At 45.3% G+C, this 18,668-nt stretch overlaps 1 non-coding gene across 1 annotated transcript; it reads right to left on the minus strand.

Moving 5' to 3' along the window:
• Window positions 1–634: 634 nt before the first annotated feature.
• Window positions 635–706, minus strand: trnae-cuc (transfer RNA glutamic acid (anticodon CUC)). Its single transcript has one exon. It is a non-coding gene; the product is annotated as a tRNA-Glu (tRNA).
• Window positions 707–18,668: the final 17,962 nt, after the last annotated feature.

Here is an 18,668-nt window from a genome sequence, read left to right on the forward strand (position 1 = left end):
GCAGACCTTTCTAAGATCTTTATCTTAGAAAGGATGTGTTGCAACTGGAGAGGGTTCAAAGGAGATTGATGAAAATGATTCCAGGATTGAATAGCTCTCATATGAAGAAGGTTTGATGGCTCCGGGCCTGTGGTCACTGGAATTGAGGAGAATGAGGAGCGACCTCATTGAAACCTATGGAATGGGCAAAGGCTTTGATGGAGCGGATGTGGAGAGGATATTTCCAATGGTGGGAGAATCTAAAACCAGAGGATGCAGCCTCAGAAAAGAGGTCATCCTTTTAGAACAGAGATGAGGAGTAAGTTCTTTAGACAAAGTGGTGAATCTGTGGAATTCTTTGCCACAGGAAAATGTGAAGGTCAAGTCTGTATGTATATTTAAGGCAGAGTTTGAAGTATTCTTCATTGATCAGGGCATAAAGGGATACAGGGAGAATGGGGCTGAGAAAAAAAAACTTCGATCATCCATCATGAAATGGCGAAGCTGCCTAATTCTACATATCTTATGGTCTTATTGTCCTGAATTAGATGAATACAGGCGAAACATAGACAGAAATGCAGTTGTTGTGACAGTAGGTTAATAAACACGATAAATTACAATAAGTACAATAAATTACAGTGAAAAAATATTTTTATTCCCTGACCGGGAATCGAACCGGGGCCACGGCAGTGAGAGCACCGAACCCTAACCACTAGGCCACCAAGGAAGCTGCTGTAGCATTACTCTCAGCATTGCACTCAATGACAGATAAGTAACGAATGAGCAAAATACGAATTAAAGCATGTGTATATCTTTATAATGAATAAATAAGTGAGCTGTATCGTCATTGAAAGTTTGGCAATGGGTTGTCGAATCAATTCAGTGATGGACTAAGCGAGGTTATCCACTCTGGTTCACTTTCAGTGATGCGTGCGAAGGAATTAGTGTTCATACCCTAGACCGAGAATCATATGTGGGCTATATACTTACCCCAGCCGGTGTTGAAATGGACCTTAGTAAAGTTCAGGCAGTTAAAGAGTGGTCCAAACGTTGTACAGTCAAACAGGAACGGCACTTCATGGAGTTTGCGAACTTTTATCGTCGCTACATCCAGAATTTTGGCTCTATCGCGGCTCCATAAATGCACTCACCAGGAAGACCTCGGCAGGATTCGACTGGACTCAGGATGCCAACCAAGTATTTTCAGAGTTGAAGCAGCGTTTCACCACTCTGCCAGTGCTGCAACACCCAGACACATCACAACCATTCATAGTCGAGGCCGATGCTTCCGATGTCGGCATCGATGTCCTCTCTCAGCGCTCGTCTGCGGACAGCCGGCAGCACCTTGTGTCTTTCTTTTCCGTTTCCTGACTACGGCCGAGAGGAATTACGAAGTTGGGAACCGGGAACTTCTGGCTGTCAGGGAGGCCCTGGAAGAAAGACGACACTGGCTCGAGGGGGCAGACCATCCTTTCTTTGTCTGGACAGGTCACAGGAACCACTCCTAAATTCAGGATGCAAAGAGACTCAACTCTCGTCAAGCCTGCTGGGCTCTCTTCTTCTGACGGTTCAATTTCATCCTTACCTATCGTCTCGGCAACAATAATACCAAGGCCGACGCTCTCTCTTGGCAGCTCGAGGAATTCGAGGACATGCCGATCCCGAGCCTGTTCTTCTTCGTTTGTGTATTGCTTCGCGGGTGATCTGGGGAGGCAGAGGTGAGGGCTGCATAACAGTGGGACCACGGCCGGTGGGGGGGAACCTTCCAGCCGGCTGTTTGTCCCTATTGCGGTGCCTCCCAGAGTAATGGAATGATGTCACTCCTCCCGTCTGGATGGACATCCGGGAATTCAACGGACCCTGCAGTTTTTTAGAGACAATTTTGGTGGCCAGCTATGTCCCAGGATGTCCGCGACTTTGTAATGGCGTGTCTCACCTGCGCTCGGAACAAGACCACGCCAGCGTCCTGCGGTCCTGTAATGTCCACAGTCGGTGCCCGACCGTCTCTGGTCCCACCTCTATGTAGAGCGCTTCACTGAGCTCACCGCGTCCAACGGAAACACAGCCATTTTGGTTGTTGTCGATTGCTGTTCCAAGGCTGCCGACTTCATTGCCGTCCCCAAGCTCCCTTCGGCTCGTGAGACTGCCACATTCCTGGTCCAACCTATGTTCAGTCTCCACGGCTTTGCTCAGGACGCAACATCTGATCATGGACCACAGTTCACTTCCCAGTTTTGGAAGTTGTTCTACTGTGTTCTAAAAGACACAGTCAGTCTCTCATCTGCTTTCCACCGCCAATTAAATAGCCAGACTGAGAGAGTGAACCAGAAGTTGGAGACAGCCCTGCGCACCTTGCCTCTTCCAAACTCCTGTCCTCGATCTCTCAATTGGTTTAGGCAGAGATCGTCCTCAATAACCGCCAGTCTTCCTCCACGGGTATGCCTCCCTTTGAATGCCAGAAGGGATTCTAACACCCGCTTTTCCCTGATCGGGAGATCGACGTAGGAGTTCCTGCTGTTGAACAGTTCATACAGAGCTACAAGCGCCCATGGAGGCGAGCTAAGACCTCTCTGCTGTGTGCACAGAAATAACATCGCCGGCAGGCTGATCTGCTCCGTCGACAGGTACGACGGCTATTCAAGCCAGTGGAGGAGGTCTGGTTGTCACCTAGGGATCTTCCACTGAAAGTCACAAGCGGCAAATTGGCACCGCGCTAAGTGGGATCGTTTGTAGTAGACAACGCTGTAAACAAGGTGCCGAATAGATTGCTTCTACCAGCATCACTGAAGACCTACCCAGTATTTCATGTTTCCTAGCTCGTCGATTACTACCTCTCCGCTGGCCCCAGTAACCCCACCTCCCCCTCCTGCTCACCTGGTAGATGGTCCCATTGGCCATACGCTTCAGCGCCTCCTTGCATCTCGCTGGGTGTCCCGGGGCGGATCGGGCAAAATGTGACTTCATGCGGGTCGGATCAGTTGTGCACGCGCGAACCCATGCACGCGTACTCCCACAGATTTCTTTGCCTTCGTTTTTTCAACCTGCTCTCATGTGTCCCAGTCTCTGCTATAACGACTACATGTTTCATTTTACGAATTTCGTTTCTTATGAAGAAGATTACCTAGAAGAATTATTTTTAAGATTGATATTAACTTACAGTTGTAGGCTACAAGAAAGTTGTGATGAGAGAGAGAAAAAATCGTTGCTATTTTGGCTAACGCAAACACGAGGAAATCTGCAGATGCTGGAATTTCAAGCAACACACATAAAAGTTGCTCGTGAACGCAGAAGGCCGGGCAGCATTTATAGGAAGAGGTACAATCGACGTTTCGGGCTGCGTTCGCCAGCAACTTTTATGTGTGTTGCTATTTTGGCTAAGATTGTTTTGGGAGCCACACCCTTTCCATTAATAAACCATTTGAAATCTAACATTGGGAGACACAAATGTAGACCTAACGAAACAAATTGTAAATGCAGGCTACACAACTGCACCTATTTTTTATTAGCCTGCTTCCAGCAATCAGACTCAGACAATGATTCCAGTTAGCCTCTAATTTTTATTGAAGTGATCAAGTTTGCAATAATAGAGTAGTCAGAATATGAATGAATCACAATATTATGACACTCAATATTTCATAATGCATTTTGCTTACATGTCGCAATGCATCGAACAGTGTCACTCATTTTTCACTTGTTGCTTCCAGACACCTGGCATCTCTTGGCTTTAACCAACCTGTCAACATCAGTGACCAGTTTCTGGGCAGTTGTGATTTTCATAATATCATTTAGATAATAGACAATACACAATAGACAATAGGTGCAGAAGTAGACCATTCGGCCTGTCGAGCCTGCACTGCCATTCTGAGATCATGGCTGATCATCTACTATCAATACCCGGTTCCTGCCTTGTCCCCATAACCCTTGATTCGCCTATCCATAAGATACATATCTAGCTCCTTCTTGAAAGCATCCAGAGAATTGGCCTCCACTGCCTTCTGAGGCAGCGCGTTCCACACCTCCACAATTCTCTGGGAGAAGAAGTTCCTCCTCAACTCTGTCCTAAATGACCTACCCCTTATTCTTAAACCATGCCGTCTGGTACTGGACTCTCCCAGCATCTGGAACATATTTCCTGCCTCTATCTTGTCCAATCCGTTAATAATCTTAAATGTCTCAATCAGATACCCCCCCCCCCCAATCGCCTTAATTCCAGCGTGTACAAGCCCAGTCTCTCTAACTTCTCTGCGTAAGACAGTCCGGACATCCCAGGAATTAACCTAGTGAACCTATGCTGCACCTCCTCCACAGCCAGGATGTCCTTCCTTAACCCTGGAGACCAAAACTGCACACAATACTCCAGGTGTGGTCTCACCATTGCCCTGTACAAATGCAAAAGGATTTGCTTGCTCTTGTACTCAATTCCCTTTGTAATAAAGGCCAACATTCCATTACCCTTCTTCACTGCCTGCTGCACTTGCTCATTCAGCTTCAGAGACTGATGAACAAGTACTCCTAGATCTCTTTGTATTTCTCCCTTACATAACTCCACACCGTTCAGATAATAATCTGCCTTCCTGTTCTTGCTCCCAAAGTGAATAACCTCACACTTATTCACATTAAACGCAATCTGCCAAGTTTCTGCCCACTCACCCAGCCTATCCAAGTCACCTTGAATTCTCCTAACATCCTCATCACATGTCACACTGCCACCCAGCTTAGTATCATTAGCAAACTTGCTGATGTTATTCACAATGCCTTCCTCTAAATCATTGACGTAAATCATAAACAGCTGTGGTCCCAATACCGAGCCCTGTGGCACCCCACTAGTCACCACCTGCCATTCCTAGAAACACCTATTCAATGCTACCCTTTGCTTTCCACCTGCCAACCAGTTTTCTATCCATGTCAATATCCTGCCCCCCCCCCCACCCCGCCATGCCATGAGCTCTGATTTTATCCACCAATCTCCTATGTGGTATCTTATCAAATGCCTTCTGAAAGTCAAGGTACACCACATCCACTGTATCTCCCGTGTCTATCTTCCTGGTTATATCCTCTAAAGACTCCAATAGATTAGTCAATCATGATTTGTCCTTGGTAAATCCATGCTGGCTTGGCCCAATCCTATCACTGCTATCAAGACATGCCGCTATTTCATCTTTAAAAATGGACTCTAGCGTCTTCCCCACTACTGATGTTAGGCCAACAGGGCGATAGTTCTTTGTTTTCTTCCTCCTTTCTTAAAAAGTGTGATAAAATTAGCCGTTCGCCAATTATCAGAAACTGATCCTGAATCTAAGGAACATTGGAAAATGACCACCAATGCATCGGCAATTTCCAGAGCCACCTTCTTTAGTACCCTAGGATGCAGACCATCTGGACCTGGGGATTTGTTAGCCTTCAGTCCCATCAGTCTACTCATCACCGTTTCCTTCCTAATATCAGTCTGTTTCACTTCCTCTGTTACCCTATGTCCTTGGCCCATCCATACATCTGGGAGATTGCTTGTGTCTTCCTTAGTGAAGGCAGATCCAAATTTATTAAGTTCGTCTGCCATTTCTCTATTTCCCATGAGAATTTCTCCCAATTCATTCTTCAAGGGCCCAACATTGTTCTTAACTATCTTCCTTCTCTTCACATACCTAAAAAAACTTTTGCTATCCTCCTTTATATTCCTAGCTAACTTGCGTTCATACCTCATTTTTTCTCCCTGTATAGCCTTTTTAGTTAAGTTCTGTTGCTCCTTAAAAATTTCCCAAACATCCGTCTTCCCACTCATCTTAGCTCTGTTATACTTCTTTTTTAATGCTATGCTATCTCTGACTTCCTTTGTCAACCAATGTGGCCACTTTCACCCCTTTCAATCCTTCCTTCTTCGGGGGATGAACTGATTTTGCACCTTGTGCATTATTCCCAAGAATACCTGCCATTGCTGTTCCATTGTCTTTTCTGCTAGGATATCTGACCACTCAACTTTGGCCAGCTCCTCCCTCATGGCTCCATAGTCTCCTTTGTTCAACTGCAATACTGACACTTCTGATCTGCCCTTATCCCTCTCAACTTGCAGATAAAAACTTATCATATTACGGTCACTACTTCCTAATGGCTCCTTTACTTCAAAATCACTTATCAAATTCTGTTCATTGCACAACACTAAATCCAGAATAGCCTTATCCCTGGTCGGCTGTCGTACAAGCTGCTCCAAAAATGCATTCCGTAGGCACTCTACAAACTCCCTATTCTGGGGTCCAGTACCAACCTGATTTTCCCATTTCACCTGCATGTTGAAATCCCCCATAACTACTGCGACATTTCCTTTGCCACATGTCATTGTTAACTCCCTATTCAACATGCACCCAATATCCATGCTGCTGTTTGGGGGCCTGTAGATAACACCTATTAGTGTCCTTTTTCCCTTACTGTTCCTCAGTTCTATCCACACTGACTCTACTTCTCCTGATTCTATGTCCCGCTTTGCAAGGGACTGAAACTCATTCCTCACCAACAGGGCCACCCCACCCCCTCTGTCCACTTCCTGTCCCTTCAATAGCACGTATACCCTTGTACATTAAATTCCCAGGTCTGATCCCCGTGTAGCCATGTCTCCGTTATCTCAACAACGTCATAGTTACCCATTCGCACCTGAGCTTCAAGCTCATCCGCCTTATTTCTGACACTTCGTGCATTCAGATAAAGAATTTTTAACCCATTTCTCCTCTCCTTGTTTAATCGCTGCCTATTGTGCATACCCCAGCTCCCCGAATTCTCACCGGGCTATACACCCCATGAATTTTGTTGTCCTTCTTAAATTTACTTACTCTTTCTGCACATTTAACTCCATGCTCCGTCAGACCATCCCTCTGCACATGTATCCTCCTTATCACTCGTTCCACCTCACCTTTCTCTATTTCATACTTAATATTCCGGAACCGTGAAGTTCCCACCTGTCTTTTATACTTCATCTCGCTATCCTCTCTCTCACATTCTGGAACCCTTCCCCCTGCAAATTTAGTATAATCACCCCCCCCCCCCAAGCAGCACTAGCAAACTTTACTGCAAGAATGTTAGTACCCCTCCAGTTCAGGTGTAAACGGTCTCGTCCGAACAGATCCCACCTTCCCTGGAATAAAGCTTAATTATCTAAAAACCTTAAGCCCTCCCTCCGGCACCATCCTCTCAGCCACGTATTGATCTGTATAATCCTTCTGTTCCTCGCCTCACTCGCACGTGGCACAGGTAGCAATCCTGAGATTGTTACCCTGGAGGTCCTGCCCTTCAGCTTCGCACCTAACTCCCTGAACTCACTACGCAGGACCCCCTGACTCTTCCTACCCACGTCGTTGGTCCCTACATGGACCACAACATCTGGATTCTTGCCCTCCCTCTCAAGAATAACCTGCACCCGATCTGAGATGTCCCGGACCCCAGCATCAGAGAGGCAACATACCATCCGAGACTCCCGATCTCCCCCACAAAATCTCCTATCTGGCCCCGACTATAGAACCCCCTATCACTACCGCTGTCCGCACGTCCCTCCTCCTCTTCTGAGTCGAGGGTCCAAACTCAGTGCCAGAGACAGGACCACTGCAACTTGCTCCTGGTAGGTCATCCCCACCAACAGTATCCAAAACGGTATTCTTATTGTTGATGGTAATGTCCACAAGGGTGCTCTGTTCTCTCTGACCGTAAAATGAGTTTGACCCCCTCCATTCCTGACAGCCACCCAGTTGCCTACCTCCCGTCTTTTTGGTGTGACTACCTCCCGATAACTCTTATCTATCTCTGTCTCTGCCTCCCGAACGATCCGGAGTTCAACCAGCTCCAGCTCCAATTCCCTAACTCGCTCTGACAGGAGCTGCAGCTTCTGCAGGTGTGGTCACCAGGGACAACTGCGTTGATCCTGACCTCCCACATACTGCACACGGAGCACACCACTGCTTTAACTATCTCCTCCATTACCTGATTAATCAGAATAAATGAAAAAGTACCTACCGACCTTACCTTTTTTCCTCAGCAAGCATGTAGTCAGGCTCACTGATTACCTCTCACCGAAGACCCCCTTACGTCGTAGCCCACTGAGCCAAAGCCCAGCACTCTGCTCCCGCGCACTCCGCTGCCCGCGCCTGAAAGTGGGCCTCTTTTTAAACTCCGCTCACGCCGCTGACGTTACCCGCGCCTGCGCAGTTTTACTTTCCTTCTCAGGTAACGCCTAGGTAGTCCCGATCTTCCTCGGCCTACCTACAACGGCTGATCTTCCGATCCTCCGATCTCCAGTCGACCGTCGACCTCGAGCACTCCTTGCTCCCGCACCGATGCTTGTGTGTCAGCTGCGAGCGCAGTTTGGATTTGTTAATGTTCATTATGGAGAACGCCTGCTCACAGAGATATGCTGTCCCGAACGTGCAAAGGATCTCTGAGGCAAAGTCTATCATCGTGGGGTACATCGGTCCCAGGTATTGATAGAATGAGTCCAGACCCACAGTCTCATTATTATATTTCAAAGCCGAGTTACACCTAATTTCAGTTAGTTCCATTTGGAATTCCTCTGGCACATCTGATGCTGCGTCGTCGGCAAACGGCGAGCAAAATGGTGAGAATTCCTTTTCGAGCTGAGTGAGATTCTGAATCTCACTTTTCAGCCGTGATATTTTGTCCTTGTACTTGTCCGTGTGTCATTATTTTCATGAGCGACACGCACAGACTGCAAAGATGGGAAATGAGCTGGATTGCTCCGGGATAGTTGCATCTCCCACAGGCCTAATTTAATTTGAAGGGCACAAATGCTGTCGCAGTATTCCATAACAACTTTGTTGCGGCCTTGCATGTTAACATTAAGCACATTTAAGTCCTCTGTTATATCCACCAAAAATGCATGATCATGAAGCCAGTCTGGGTCATCCAACTCTGCCACTGGCTTCCCTTTCTCGTTCATAAATAGTCAAATTTCCATAAAACCATAAGACAAAGGAGCAGAAGTAGGCCAGTCGGACCATCGAGTCTGCTCCGCCATTTTATCATGAGCTGATCCATTTTATCCTGTTAAGTCCCACTGCCCCGCCTTCTCATCGTAACCTTTGATGCCCTGGCTACTCAGATACCTATCAATCTCTGCCTTAAATACATCCAATGATTTGGCCTCCACTGCTGCCCGTGGCAACAAATTCCATAGATTCACCACCCACTGACTAAAAAAAATTCTTCGCATTTCTGTTCTGAGTGGGCGCCCTTCAGTCCTGAAGTCATGCCCTCTCGTACTAGACTCCCCCATCATGGGAAACAACTTTGCCACATCTACTCTGCCCATGCCTCTTAACATTCGAAATGTTTCTATGAGGTCTCCCCTCATTCTTCTAAACTCCAAGGAATACAGTCCTAGAGCGGACAAACGTTCCTCATATGTTAACCCTCTCATTCCCGGAATCATTCTAGTGAATCTTCTCTGTACCCTCTCCAACGTCAGCACATCCTTTCTTAAATAAGGAGACCAAAACTGCCCACAGTACTCCAAGCGAGGTCTTACCAGCGCCTTATAGAGCCTCAACATCACATCCCTGCTCCTATACTCTATACCTCTAGAAATGAATGCCAACATTGCATTCGCCTTCTTCACTACTGACTCAAACTGGAGATTAACTTTAAGGGAATCCTGTACGAGGACTCCCAAGTCCCGTTGCATCTCAGAACTTTGAATTCTTTACCCATTTAAATAATAGTCTGCCCGTTTATTTTTTCTGCCAAATTGCATAACCATCCACTTTCGAACATTGTACTTCATTTGCCACTTCTCTGCCCATTCTTCCAATCTATCCAAGTCTCTCTGCAGACTCTCTGTTTCCTCAGTACTACCGGCCCCTCCAGCTATCTTCGTATCATCAGCAAACTTAGCCACAAAGCCATCTATTCCATAATCCAAATCGTTGATGTACAATGTAAAAAGAAGCGGCCCCAACTCTGATCCCTGTGGAATACAACCGGTAACCGGCAGCCAACCAGAATAGGATCCCTTCATTCCCAGTCTCTGTTTCCTGCCAATCAGCCAACGCTCTATCCACGTATGTAACTTTCCTGTAATTCCATGGGCTCTTATCTTGTTAAGTAGCCTCATGTGTGGCACCTTGTCAAAGGTCTTCTGAAAATCCAAATATACAACATCCACTGCATCTCCCTTGTCTAGCCTACTGGTAATTTCCTCAAAAAATTGTAATAGGTTTGTCAGGCAGAATTTTCCTTTAAGGAATCCATGCTGAGTTCTGCCTATCTTGTCATATGCCTCCAGGTACTCTGTAACCTCATCCTTGACAATCGACTCCAACAACTTCCCAACCACCGACGTCAAGCTAACAGGTCTATAATTTCCTTTTTGCTTCCTTGCCCCTTTCTTAAATAGCGGAGTGACATTTGCAATCTTCTAGTCTTCCGGAACCATGCCAGAATCTATCGACTTTTGAAAGATCATCGCTAATACCTCCGCAATCTCTACAGCTACTTCCTTCAGAATACGAGGGTGCATTCCATCTGGTCCAGGAGATTTCCGCACGTAATTGGAAAAAAAACGTTTGAGCACAACCCCTCTGCTCAACCAGCAGACTTCTGTGTGGTAGGGTAGGCCGTGTCCAGTATTACTCTCAGACAAAGGAGTGTTAAATTGCAGATGGTTGAGTCCCTTGGCTCTAATGACATTAACCGTTTTGATTACTACGTCCATGTCATTGTCTATTTTCAGGCTCCTGCTACATAACGCCTGTTGGTATGTAATACAATGAAAATTCCAGAATTCCTGCTCTGGATTCTCTGTCAGAACTTTCTCTGTGAGTTTCCCAACAACACCTGCTTTTTTCCCGACCATGGACGGTGTGCCATCTGTTACCACGCTGGCAGCGTGACTCCGGTCAACCCCCAGTCTGTCCAAGGCCTCAACGAGGCTGCCGTAAACGTCGTTCGCCGTTGTGGTGTTTGTCATGGGCACAACCTCCTCGGTGACGGTCAAAGATGCATCAACACCACGAATAAATATTCCTAGTTGAGCTACATCAATCACGTCGGTGCTCCCATCAATTGCAATAAAGAAGGCAATAAAGGACTTCACTTTGTCTTTTAGTTGACTGTTCAAATCTCCTGCGAGGTCTACGATTCTCTCTGCCACAGTATTTGTCGACAAGCTATTATTACCAAAAGCCTGTCTCTTCTCAGGGCACCAGCTCAGCCGCCGTCAGCATGAATGATGAATTCCCCCTCTGCGTATGGCTTCGACGCAGCAGCTATTTTGTTGGCAATAATATAGCTGGCCTCGACAGCTCCATCATGAGTCTCTCGACTTTTGGTGAACACTGATTGCTGTTTTTTCAGAGCTGCTTCAAGCTCGTTTGCCTTTTGCGTTCTGAGTCCTCCTGCGTACTTGTCATGTTTTTCTCCGTGTGACGTTTCTCATAGTGTCGTTTGATATTTACTCTTTTGCCACAGCCACTTGATGCGAGCATATCAGACACATAGGTTTGCTGTTGACTTCACAGAAGATAAAACAACCTTTCCAATTATCGTTGAATATCTAACCTTCGATGTCAACTTTTCTTTTCTTGGAAAGCATTTTGAACCACAGCAGCAAACAGTCTTAGCCTTGATACAGGTGTTATTTACCTGAGTACTCTGTGTGTGACGACGTAAGAGGGGCCCTAGTGGTCTTCAGTGCGGGGTGGTAGATGCTTATGCACAGCGGCTGGTTAACTGCCGCCTATTGTTTTCTAAGTACACACAACAAGCTGCCGGCGCAGCAGGCGGCACAGACAGCGATGGGAGAGAGAGCGGCGAGGGGAGAGAGCGGCTGCCGTACAGATACAAAATAAATGGCCGTGAATATACCTTTTCCCCCCAAATCCTTCCGCGGGCCGGATTGGACTCCTTCGCGGGCCGGTAGTTTGACTCTTGAAAACTCCTACCTCCCATGTTTACTCGCTTCGTTCTTTCTTGAGAACTCGCTTCACAACCCTGCTTCACTGTTGTAGAGTGCAGCCATCAATGGGATCATTTCCTACTGATACCTTGCTTTACTCAATTCATTACTTAGAGCTTACAGAAATGTGACACTTGGCTCGTTAAATCGTATTTTTTCTCAAGTTTATCGCAAATATTACGCACTACGTTACTCAATACAAACTACAGCAAGAGGAAAACATGGGAAAATTATTATGTTATCATACGAATCCAGGACACATTTGATTCCCTGCAGAGATCACCTGTGGTGCCATTGAACTGAGTATGTTGTATATCCGATACAGCATACTCAGAGACGAAGAAAACATAAAAAAATAGCCAATGCTCAGGCAGAGGGCTCGTCGCAATACAAACAGGGCATTCCTTCCCGAGCTCCATCCTGCCTTCAGGCTCCGCGCAGGGATGTTCTACCACAATGAGCGATGAAGCACTTTGAAGGGAGCTATGTGCAGCCGGCTCCTTCGGCTATCTGCGTCAAAGTTATTTAAACTGTTCGCTAGATATCAGTGTGAATTGCCAGAGAGTTATACGACGTTGTATATCGCTAGCCTGTACTGCTTTGCACATTGAATTAATCCCATTACAAAGAACTGGACTATACCTGCTACAATAACCAGAGTAATACACACACACACACACACACACACACACACACACACACACACACACACACACTCAACTGAACACCACTCCACTCCCTTGGCAATTTTCGATCATTTATTTCTCAATTCCTGCTAAAATCATTGTTTACCTTGTTGACATTTACATTTACATCTACATCATTTACTGTTATTTTGTAATTATTTTCCACTGTGCCTATTGCCCTGTTTATTAGTTATTGTACTGCCTTGCACTGTTTTGTGCACTTTATGTAGTCCTGTGTAGGTCTGAAGTCTAATGTAGTTTTGCGATGCTTCCTGTAGCACCATGGTCCTGGAGGAACGTTGTTCCGTTTTCATTGTACCAGCAGCTTATGGTCGAAATGACAATAAAAGCGACTTGCCTTGACTTGATATCTACGTGACTATAGGTCGTTGTTTTATTTGTGATTAAACCATGGTTAAATTGGTGAGTTGCTAGGCTGCGCGGCATATGGACAAGAAGGGCCTGTTATGCGCTGTATCCTAAATATATTAAAATAAGCAGATTCCATCACGAACAGGAGATTTCTCTACCTTTAGGCCCACTAGTTTACTCAGCACTACGTTTCAAATGCTCCTTTACTTTGCAATCTATCTCCACTTTCCATATAACTTGCTCAGGTATTCTTGCTGATGTTTAAAGTTTGTTTTAATCTCCCGGTGTGCTATTACACTTGGCGACTCGGGATGCATGAAGTTTTAGTTTGATAACCTCCGCCGCCATCGCTGCCGTTACTCTTCTTGACTTTAAAACGAATACATACTTCGATTGGACAGTGTGAACAATCTATCTGAAACTCTTCCACCGTCCCTTAGCAGTCCCACCACATACCCCATGCTAACCAATTCTTCCCTTATCCCACTGTTGTCTCCGTTACGCAGGCATCATGCACAGTCTTTAGCTCAGAGTACTGCACCTTCTGTTTGTATGACGACACTATCAAGAAGATTTTTTGTCTAAAAGATCATTAATTTTACATGCCTCTTGCACAGGACCGGAGCTACTACATCAGTTTAAGTTGCAGGTTAGTTAAATGTTGTTGAAAAAAAAACAATCACGGAAGCATCCTATGAATCCTTCCTCAAATTGGCCTTGACAATTGATGCGCCCAAATTATGTGGCAATTAAAGTCACCCATGATAACTGCCGTTCTATATTCACATGCACCAGACATTTATTATTTGATTACCTGGGCTACTGCAGTGTTAATATTCGGTGGCCTGTGGACAAGACACACCAGTCGCCAGATTATTTCCCCTTTGCTATTCCAGTTAAGATGGTGTCAGCAAGTCATGATTCCTCTGACGATATCGACCAGATAACAAATCTCTCCAATTATTTCACGTTTTATACGCCATCTGTTTATTTTATTTTGTCTTGGGTGTGTTGCGGATCGGGTTCCAAATTGTGACGTGAAGTTTCGAAATATCCAGCGTTATGTTTTGTCTGGAGAGTTGCATCGTGGAGATTAGAGATGGTGGGGGCAATCGAAACGGACCAATGACACAAGCTGCCACCTGGAAAAGACCAGGGATGAGGCGCGGTGTTTTGAAAGGGTCCATGTAGAAGCAGCGAGGGCAGACTGAAACCTCAAGGTGAATGTGGTCAGAGTCAGCAATGGCTCCCAGAGAAGACGGTCAGCAGCTGGATTGGCGTATTCAAGTCTGCGGTCACTCTTCATGGAAGGACTGAGTTTTACAGATGGAAAGATGTTTCTGATATTCTGACATTCATGTGAGACAGACTGTAGATAGATTGGATTTCTTCAGTTTGTCGGCATTTTCTTCTTGAAGCTGAATAGAGGATGGATTGTCTGTTATCCCTTGTGTGCCGGGAGTGGGGTGGGGATTAAGGGTTTGATGCTGCTGTCGCTGTTCTGACAGTGAGGGGTCGGGGTCTGTTACTGTCGCTGTACTTTCCTCCGAGTAAGTGGGTCGGGTACTGACATCGTTTCTGTTTTTTTTCTTTTGCTGCGATGGAGTTGGTTGTTTGGGTTTGCGAGATCTGTTTCTTTTGGGCGGGGTGGGTGGTTGGGATTTTCTTTACTCAACACCCCATGGATCATCTCTATTTAATGGCTATCTGGAGTCCTTTGCGCATGCATACTTTAACAAGAAAATTAACCTCTTAGCCTTTGAACTATTCTCCTCACAGGTATTCTAGATTCTGCTCCCTAGTTAGACCCTTAGACCATAAGACAAAAGAGCAGAAGTCGGCCATTCGGCCCATCAAGTCTGCTCCGCCATTTTATCATGAGCTGATCCATTGTCCCATTTAGTCACACTCCGCCGCCTTCTCACCATAACCTTTGATGCCCTGGCTACTCAGATACCTATCAATCTCTGCCTTAAATACACACAATGACTTGGCCTCCACTGCCGCCCGTGGCAACAAATTCCATAGATTCACCACCCTCTGGTTAAAAAAACTTCTTCGCATCTCTGTTCTGAATGGGTGCCCTTCAATCCTTAAGTCATGCCCTCTCGTTCTAGACTCCTCCATCATGGGAAACAACTTTGCCACATCCACTCTGACCATGCCTTTCAACATTCGGAATGTTTCTATGAGGTCTCCTCTTATTCTTCTAAACTCCAAGGAATACAGTCCTAGAGCGGACAAACGTTCCTCATATGTTAACCCTCTCATTCCCGGAATCATTCTAGTGAACCTTCTCTGTACATTCTCCAACGTCAGCACATCCTTTCTTAAATAAGGAGACCAGAACTGCCCACAGTACTCCGAGGGAGGTCTTACCAGCGCCTTATAGAGCCTCAACATCACATCCCTGCTCCTATACTCTATTCCTTTAGAAATGAATGCCAACATTGCATTCGCTTTCTTCACCACCGACTCAATCTGGAGGTTAACCTTAAAGGTATCCTGTACGAGGACTCCCAAGTCCCGTTGCATCTCAGAACTTTGAATTCTTCCCCCATTTAAATGATAGTCGGCCCGTTTATTTCTTCTGCCAACGTGCATAACCATACAGTTTCCAACATTGTATTTCATTTGCCACTTCTTTGCCCATTCTTCCAATCTATCCAAGTCTCTATGCAGACTCTCTGTTTCCTCAGTACTACCGGCCCCTCCAGCTATCTTCGTATCGTCAGCAAACTTAGCCACAAAGCCATCTATTCCATAATCCAAATCGTTGATGTACAATGTAAAAAGAAGCGGACCCAACACGGACCCCTGTGGAACACCACTGGTAACCGGCAGCCAACCAGAATAGGATCCCTTTATTCCCACTCTCTTTGTCCTGCCAATCAGCCAACGCTTTATCCACGTACGTAACTTTCCCGTAATTCCATGGGCACTTATCTTGTTAAGTAGCCTCATGTGTGGTACCTTGTCAAAGGCATTCTGAAAATCCAAATATACAACATCCACTGCACCTCTCTTGTCTAGTCTACTTGTAATTTCCTCAAAAATTTGTAATAGGTTTGTCAGGCAGGATTTTCCTTTAAGGAATCCATGCTGAGTTCTTCCTATCTTGTCATATGCTTCCAGGTACTCTGTAACCTCATCCTTGAAAATCGACTCCAACAACTTTCCAACCACCGATGTCAAGCTAACAGGTCTCTAATTTCCTTTTTGCTTCCTTGCCCCCTTCTAAAATAGCTGAGTGACATTTGCAATCTTCCAGTCCTCCGGAACCATGCCAGAATCTATCGAATTTTGAAATATCATCGCTAATACCTCCGCAATCTCCACAGCTACTTCCTTCAGAACACAAGGCTGCATTCCATCTGGTCCGGGAGATTTATCTGCCTTTAGACTATTCAGCTTCCTGAGTACTTTCTCTCTGGTAATTGTGACTGCGCAAACTTCTCTTCCCTGGCACCCTTGAGTGTCCGGTATACTGCTGATGTCTTCCTCAGTGAAGACAGATGCAAAATATTCGTTCAGTTCTTCCGCCATCTCCCTATCTCCCATTTCAATTTCTCCAGCATCATGTTCTATCGGTCCTATATCTACTCTCACCTGTCTTTTACTGTTTATATACTTGAAAAAGCTTTTAGTATCCTCTTTGATACTATTTCCTAGCTTCCTTTCATAGTTACTCTTTTCCCTCTTAATGACCTTCTTAGTTTCCTCTTTTAAAAATTTTTAAGCTTTTAAAAACTTCCCAATCCTCTGACTTCCCACTATTTTTTTCCCCGGTGACTGTTCTCGTATCATCTCTCACTGTTGTCCTGATAATCGGCAAATGCGTGCGACATTCCACTTATCTTACCTTCAAGCCGATCCTTTCAATTTAACCGACATCTTGATTACTCCATTCCACTCATATCCACCCTATAACGCGATTTCTGTATTGTGATTAAATCAAACGCTTTTGTACTGATTTATGCCGCGAATTCACTCACTTCCTTTTAAATGCCAAGCGAGTTCTGATATTTCATCATTCCATTTATTTTATTTTCAGAATCCAGTAACTTCTTTTTATTTGATTATTATGCTACACCCTCCTAGCTCTGTGGTAGCATTAGGCAGGAATTATGGAGAATTAAATGGGAAAATATGATTTCTGCCAAGTTCGCTTCTGGCCTGAAGTGTGCTAATAGACCAGCTACAGAGTACAGGAAAAGCATGTTCAGGTAGGACAAGGATGGCAAGGAAAGAAAACCTAAAGTTATCAGGTAGCTGATGAACTTAGTCAAAAGAAAAAAGAAAACGTATTCAAGAGGGACCTTGACGATTACACATCAACGTGAACAAAAGTCCAGAAAGGAAATGCGATCTAGATTACAGACAATACAAAATATTCTATCCAAGTATCAAGTCCAAAGGCATAACTAAGATGCGATTAAATCAGAATTTTTTTTCGAATTACCGGGTGAACGAGTACTCTTTGGGATTCTACAAGTCTGTGTCTTGATTGATGAATTGCACCACGCAGGTGTGCTCCGTGGTGGGCGCAGGCAAGATCTTGCTGGATGGAGGAGGAGGGAGGTGTGGTGCTGGTCGTTCCCTTGTTGCTGCTTTTGCGTGGGAGGTGGTAGATTCAGGACAGTTTTGGGGTTCTAACGTTTAGCTGTCATTCATTCTTTGGCGCACTCTGTTTTCGTGTATGTTCTCGAAGAAAAGTAATTCAGGACGTATATTAAAGTCACTTTTGAAAAAAGATAAAGGAGAAAAATGTATTTGAAGGAGGAGGATGTCAGAGCGATAACAAATGAATAAGATGCATCTATGTTTCCCTTACAGAATTACAGGAGATTATTCCTTCTGCTGGAGCATTCTCAGGGGAAGAATGAGTTTGCTTTAAAATATTAAAGATAAATCTATAGTGACATCTGGCATTTCGAAGGTTGAAATGTTCAAACATTCAATGGTTCTATTTAATGTCAGAAAAATCTGGATCACTGGGACCTATTTTGGCGGGCAGGAGTGACCTGTACGAAATGGACGGGTTGCACTTGAATCCCAGGGGACAAATATCCTGGCGGGGAGGTTTTCTAAGACTATTGAGGAGAGATTAAACTAGAATTGTTGAGAGGTGGGAACCAAACTGAAGAGACGGAGAAAGAGGCGATTGGCTCACAATTTGAGAAAGCTTTCAGACAGTGCGAGAGGGAGGATAAGCAGTTGATAGAGAAGGGACGCAGTCAAAGCTATGGTTATAGATGTGACTATTTTAATGCACCGACTGTTATGAACAAAGCAGATGAGCTAAGAGCGTGCATCAATACTTGGATCTATGATGCTGTGGCCATTATAGAGACTTGGATGGCTCAGAGGCAGGAATGGTTATTTCGAGTGCCAGGCTTTAGGTGTTTCAGAAGGTACAGGGAGAGAGGCAAAAGAGGCGGGGGCGTGGCAGGTTGATCAGAGGTAGTGTGACGGCCGCAGAAAAGGAGGAAGACATGGAGAAATTGTCTACTTAGTCTCTGTGGGCGGAATCACGAGGATATCTGCAGGTACTGGAATTCCAAGCAACACACATAAAAATTGCTGGTGAACGCAGCAGTCTAAGCAGCATTTATAGGAAAAGGTAGAGTCGAAGAGTCTCGGCCGGAAACGTCGGAGCTGGAAGTTAGGAACAGGATGTTACA

Source organism: Mobula birostris, chromosome 3, assembly GCF_030028105.1.
Source record: "Mobula birostris isolate sMobBir1 chromosome 3, sMobBir1.hap1, whole genome shotgun sequence".
Classification (NCBI taxonomy): Eukaryota; Metazoa; Chordata; class Chondrichthyes; order Myliobatiformes; family Myliobatidae; genus Mobula; species Mobula birostris.